Consider the following 7186-nt stretch of genomic DNA (forward strand, 5'->3'; position numbering starts at 1 on the left):
TTTTGAGATAAGGGTGAAGTTCTTTTTAAGAGGGATTTTCCTTCATTTCTTCTCCCGCTGACAATATTGTCACGCGAACAGAAAATAAAGGTAAATCTCCTGAATGAGGTCACAGTTAGCATTAATGCCCCAAACCAATACCATTATTGTTCCAAACGTTCCCCGCTCTGTCCAAAACTAGAAATAAAATACATTGTGATCAGAATAACACAGTGCAAATAGAATCTCTGAAAAGTTCACTGTATTTATACATGGAAAAGAAAGTGGGGTTGATTTACTAAAACTGGAGTGCTCAAAATCTGGGGCAGCTCTGGATAGAAACCAATCAGCTTCCAGGTTTTATTGTCAAAGCTTAATTGAACAAGCTGAAGTTAGAAGCTGATTGGCTACCATGCACAGCTACACCAGATTTTGCACTCCCCAGTTTTGGTAAATCAACCCCAGTGCGTCTTAACAGTCTTCATCTATATCTCTTTGCATGGCGACCCAATAAAGTGTAATTTCCTTTGGCTGGACCCTATGTGACATCACAAGGTTCTGATAAGTACACATAGAGAATGGAGGCTTAGATGCAAAAAACACTGGCTTTTTGTGAAGTTTCTGCAATGTTATGTTTAATTTCTCCAGACACATCCCTATGTACACATCCTCCAGTTTAAAGAATGGTATGGAGGAAGATATGTTGTAGATCTTGTGGGCAACATCTACCGAGAGCACCTAGCCTGTACCGAAACAAAATGAGGGATATTTAATATGATCAAACTCGTTTTTACCACTTGCTGTTTTTATCACATATAGGGGCGTCGGTTGGCTTTAGAACCCCTGTGAAAAGATTTGAAGTCTGTTTTTTATGCACGAGTAGTTCAACAAGGTAAAACGTATTGACAAACATGTCAGCGTTCATCTTCATGATGTAGTGTGTCTGAGAGCAATAGTGAGTAATCCATTCCATGCCCATTATTGTTTTATAAGTCAAGTTATAATGTGTCTATAAAATCTTTTTGGGTGATGTCTTTGTAGGTGTTAAGTTCTTCTGATAAAAGTGAATTCTTCTCAGTACTAGGAGAGGGATTGGTGCCAAGAAGAAAGAGGGTCACCACTCTTTTCAAATGGATGGGTTTTTCCTGTCTCCATGTTCTCCTAATGGCCATATGCACTGTCTTCTGGTCATGTGTCGTGGTCACCAGCAGATCCAAGAATGGAGGGTTTTGTTTGCAGTAGGCTTCAAGCAGCTTTTTGGAGGGGTTCCATTTGAAATCCTCATTGTAAATTAAATATCAAAACATGCTCAAACACGGAAAAAAATTACGAATGCCACAATGATCACCTGACAACTAGAGAAGGCGAAGCGTCAGTCAATTTTGTGTCACTAATTTTACATTAAAGTTGAATCTACAGTAGATTTAGCTTTAGATTGAGTGTGAAAAGGTTAAGAGTGCCGTGTAGACCCCTGAAGCTCAATGTTTGGTTTTATCTTGGATTTCTATGATGAAATAAATTGTACTGCAAAGTGTGACTCTCAGAACTGTCACGGCTGATTCACAAATCTGCAATCCAGTTCTTTGTAGATAAAATTACATTATGAATTAGAGAGATCCCACCAACACTTCTTAGGAAACAAAGTAAACCACCCATAGCTTAAAACCATTTAACCAAAAACATTTGTTGTCAAAATTGCACTTACTCTTCATTAGCTTTAAAAACAGCACTGTCAGTATTGCAAACTCTGATATTCCAAGATCATAGATGGCCACTGTCCAGTGCGCATATGAGGTGATGTCTGCCTAAGTGCCTTCCTACGCGTTTTGTCACATATGACATCATCAGGGAATGAAGCAGTTTGCTTTTTTCCCTATGTGTTGCACATTCCCAAATGTGACTGAGGAAGCCAGTAGCAACGCTGATGTCCCAGTGATTCCTTGCCGCATGATGCAGAGAAGTTGGAGGAGGTGTGTGCTATGGATTTATACACATAAGTACTATTGACCGCTCTTGATAAGAGGGTCAACATTATTTGGTAAGCCTCCCTGGAGCACTGTGTGGGGTGAATCACTGGAATCCTGGCTGTTATCATTCCCTATCTAAGAAGTGTTAGTGGGATCTCTCTCATTCATCATTTCATTTCATCTACAAAGGACTGTATTATGGACTTTATTTCTGAGCACATGAGCCTTTGGATATTGAATATTGTTTGCTCATTGACTTATACATGTATTTATTTATATGTTATTTTTAAGTATTTTTAAGTATTTTGAAGTTATTTAATCAGTCTTGTTATTTAACCACTTAAGCCCCAGACCATTTAGCTGGCCAAAGACCAGAGCACTTTTTGCTATTCGGCACTGCGTCACTTTAACTGACAATTGCGTGGTTGTGTGACGTGGCTCCCAAAGAAAATTGACGTACTTTTTTCCCCACAAATAGAGCTTTCTTTGGGTGGTATTTGATTATCTCTGCGGTTTTTATTTTTTGCGCTATAAACAAAAAAATGCGACAATTTAAAAAAAAAAAAGCAATATTTTTTACTTTTTGCTATAATAAATATCCCCAAAAATATATATATAAAAACATTTTTTTCCTTAGTTTAAGCCGATATGTATTCTTCTAAATATTTTTGGTAAAAAAAAACGCAATAAGCGTTTATTGATTGGTTTGCGCAAAAGTTATAGCGTCTACAAAATAGGGGACAGTTTTATGGCATTTTTTATTGTGACTGCGACATTATGGCGGACAGATCGGACACTTTTGGTGCTATTTTGGGACCATTCACATTTATACAGCGATCAGTGCGAAAAATGCATTGATTACTGTGTAAATGTGACTGGCAGTAAAGGGGTTAACCAGGAGGGGGCGCTGCAGGGGTTAAGTGTGTCCTAGGGAGTGATTCTAACTGTGGGGGGGGATGGGCTACTACGTGTGACACGACACTGATCACCGCTCCCGATCACAGGGAGCTGTGATCAGTGTCAGTGTCACTAGGCAGAATGGGAAATGCTTGTTTACATCAGCATTTCCCCGTTCTTCCTCTCCGTGAGATGATCGCAGGTATCCCCGCAGACATCGAGTCCGCGGAACCCGCGATCACACTCACAGAGCTCGCGGCAGGGTCACGCACACGCGACCACACAGCGGCAAATTTAAAGGGACGTACCTGTACACCCATTGGCCTGTCCGTGCCATTCTGCCGACATAAATGTTCGTGCGGCGGTCGGCAAGCAGTTAATAAGCACACCTCAAACTTATATCTGGATATCTTTTTAGCAGCTACAAAAGGATTTTGAATAGTTTTGTGGGCACTGAGCAGATATTTTTGCTATATTATTTGATTCACAAGTCTGTAACTCGTCTGCACCTGGCCCCACCTAGTCATATCCACTTCTTTCTGGGTTGAAAGCACTACCTCTGTTGCTCAAACCCTCCCAACGTGAGCTGCAGTGTCTGGGAGGGAGAATGTATGAGACACAATTGACAAAATGACTAAGAATGGGGGAAGTATCTTATGGGGGCTTTAAATTACTGTTGCGTTACTTCCTGTTGCGTTACTGTTAACCACTTAAGCCCCGGACCATTTTGCTGGCCAAAGACCAGAGCACTTTTGCAATTTGGCACTGCGTCGCTTTAACAGACAATTGCGCGGTCGTGCGACGTGGCTCCCAAACAAAATTGATGTCTTTTTTTTCCCACAAATAGAGCTTTCTTTTGGTGGTATTTGATCACCTCTGCGGTTTTTACTTTTTGCGCTATAAACAAAAAAAGAGCGACAGTTATGAAAAAGCGCATTTTTTAAACATTTTTTTACATTTTGCTATAATAAATATCCCCCAAAAAGATATAAAAAAAAACATTTTTTTTCCTCAGTTTAGGCCTATACGTATTCTTCTACATATTTTTGGTAAAAAAAAATCGCAATAAGCGTTTATTGATTGGTTTGCGCAAAAGTTATAGCGTTTTCAAAATAGGGGATAGTTTTATGGCATTTTTATTAATAATTTTTTTTTTTACTAGTAATGGCGGCGATCAGCGATTTTTATCATGACTTTCTGAAAAGTAGTTTCTGTACTACTTTTGACAACTTCGGGTGCGATTTCAATTGACAATCTTTGCAGGAACCTACACAGATGTCTCTGAAATCGCCCCTGAAGGTGATTTCCTCGATTGATGATTTCAATCCCGCAGTCAGTGTGAACCTGGGCTTAAGGACACTTGCTAAAATCTGATTGAGCCCTATTGTATTGTCAAATCACCTAATAGGGTGCCAGCTGGTCCTGGGAATGTTGTGTTTCAAGCAAGTGTTGTGCTGGAGGAGCTGAGGAGTGTAAATAGACTATACAGAAGAAGTTGTCCATGAGAAGTTCTGCTAAAGTCAAGTGGGCATCCCTTAACCCCCGCCAAGTTCAATACCCTTAATAAAACAAAAAAGAACCAAAGCTGCAAAGACTGTTTCTTGACTCCAGCGTGCTGTGAAAATTTGGTGTGCCTGGCTGTGAAGGGTGGGGGGGTCCCTATTCACTAGTGTATTGTGCATGGATAGCGCTACATGCAGCTTATCAGTCCTTAGATGTGGTGTCTGCATTTGTTTTTGTTTTTCAGGCTATTCGCCCCTTTACTTTCCCCCGGAAATCCTGCAATAACACACTTCCTGGCTAGAGATGACCTCAGGTGTTCTCCAAACTCAACAACAACCCCAATTCTGAACTCCAATGAGATGGGGGCTGGGTTATCCCCTGTTCTGCAGCTCACAAAATGTGTGGGGTGGGGAATGTCCCAGCCCTCAGCTCATTGGAGTACAAACAGGGGGAGTTTAGAGTTTGAGTTGATCTCTACTTTTGAACTCCTGATAAAGAAAATATACAGGTGTATCTCATAAAATTAGAATATCATCAAAAAGTTAATTTATTTCAGTAATTCCATTCAAAAAGTGAAACTCCTATGTATATATTATATAGATTCCTTACACACAGAGTGATATATTTCAAGAACTTTTTTTTTCATTTTGATGATTATGGCTTACAGCTAGCCAAAACCCAAAATTCAGTATCTCAGATTAGAATATTACATAAGACAAATTAAAAAAAAGGATTTTTAATACAGAAATGTTGGCTTACTGAAAAGTATGTCCATGTACAGTATAGCATGCACTCAATACTTTGTCGGGGCTCCTTTTGCACGAATTACTGCCTCAATGCGGCGTGGCATGGAGATAATCAGCCTGTGGCACTGCTGAGGTGTTATGGAAGCTCAGGTTTTTTTGATAGCGGCCTTCAGCTCATCTGCAGTGTTGGGTCTGGTGCCTCTCATCTTCTTCTTGACAATACCCCACAGATTCTCTATGGGGTTTAGGTCAGGCGAGTTTGCTGGCCAATCAAGGACAGTAATACTATAATTTTTAAACCAGGTATTGGTACTTTTGGCAGTGTGGACAGGTATAGAGGAGTGCCATAACAATACTATATTTACTTATGGTACCTTTGTCTGACAATGTAAAGTACAGATTGGAGAGAGGAGACTAGTATGGACTTTGATGATACCGTATACCAACTGATGATAAACAATCATGAATAAAATATTTACAAAAGTATATTACAAATTATCTATCTATCTATCTATCTATCTATCTATCTATCTATCTATCTATCTATCTATCTATCTATCTATCTATCTATCTATCTATCTATCTATATCACATTTTACATTTGCATATTAAAACCAAACACAAACATTCGGTTCTGTAGTTGCACCACAATGTGATGACTGGAACAAAGATACCATCTGTATATTGGTTGCTCTACATGTTTCGCAGATCACATTAACCGCTTCTTCAGGAGATTTATTATACAATTAGATGATGATTAAAAGATGATTATCACATAACTATGAAATAAAGAGACTATATATTAGTCACATAAGACAATTTTTTTTTTTTAAAGTTGCATATTATACTAATGTAGAAAAAGCATCTGCTGTGAGTACCCCCTGAAACAGCTGTCTTACCAGGAACGTCGGCTTGCCAGGGGCCCATAGGAGGATGACCCACCCCGAAGTTCACGGGAGCCCCTTGGGAGGCACAGGACACAAAGGTGATGGTCTATTTAGAATATAAAACATATTCATCACCATTCAAACCATATTGGTAAATGTAGTGAAGAGTAGGAAGGGTTATTGACCGTAAGATTTCATACCAGAGGGGCTTGACCATAGAAGCTCCAAAGTTGCTGAGGAGGTCCCTATAGGATGTTATTTATCTATAGGGTAGAGATAGATACATTTTCATATTAAATTCTGCATGGGTGTATTTATTCAAGGGCGTAGGGAAGAAGATTCATATATGTGTATAGCCAAATAAGTATATGCACTATATGTACTATACCTCAAGATATATAATAGCCACAGGTGCATCTTGATTGGAGATGGATTCACAGTGATACCTATAAACAGAGTGGTATAGAGATATCAGTACATATGACCATAAGGTTGTGTACAGTACTACTATGTAGCAAAGTCCATTAGGTATGATTATCTCACCTTGACAAATTCTTATTAGCACCCACAGAAAATGTAATATAAGAGACAGGGCAAAAGATACAGGTATCCACCAGAAGTTGGTAAGAATAATGAACCCGCCTGGAAGTAGAACATAAAGGGCATATAAAAAATTCCATGTAAGTATCAAGCAAAGCTTGGGAGGATTCAGTGTAGGAAGGATAGAGCCTGAGTGCATTCAGTCTACCTGAAAGCCAGTACTGCCCCAGAGAACACAGAGATGATGAGCATGTCATAATCTCTATTTATGTTCCTGTGCCAAATGGGCTCCTATCCGGCGATTCCCATGACGTCTGACGTCACCAGACCCGGACCCGAAGTGCGCATGCGCTTTGTCCAAAAATGGCACATAGCATATTACAGCGTGTGTGCATTGCCATCAAGAAACGAGGCCCCAGCATTGCCAAAAGCAACAGCTCGGGCCCCCCTCCGGGGCCGCATACCCACCGGGGAGAGCCATAATACCGCATAGTTCCCAACTGTCCCTGATTTTGAGGGACTGTCCCTGACTTCGAGCAATGTCCCTCTGTTCCTCATTCCTCCTCATTTGTCCCTCAGTTTGGTCTGATTTATATAGTTGTATATAAAATGCACTTTTGATCTTTCAAAAAATATTTCCCAGTGCTAAACCTTTCATCCAATTTCT

At 39.9% G+C, this 7186-nt stretch overlaps 1 pseudogene; it reads right to left on the minus strand.

The window, feature by feature from the left end:
• Positions 1–450: 450 nt before the first annotated feature.
• On the minus strand, positions 451–6771 carry LOC141127721 (beta-1,3-galactosyltransferase 5-like; annotated as a pseudogene).
• Positions 6772–7186: the final 415 nt, after the last annotated feature.

Source organism: Aquarana catesbeiana, linkage group LG02 (assembly GCF_042186555.1).
Source record: "Aquarana catesbeiana isolate 2022-GZ linkage group LG02, ASM4218655v1, whole genome shotgun sequence".
Classification (NCBI taxonomy): domain Eukaryota; kingdom Metazoa; phylum Chordata; class Amphibia; order Anura; family Ranidae; genus Aquarana; species Aquarana catesbeiana.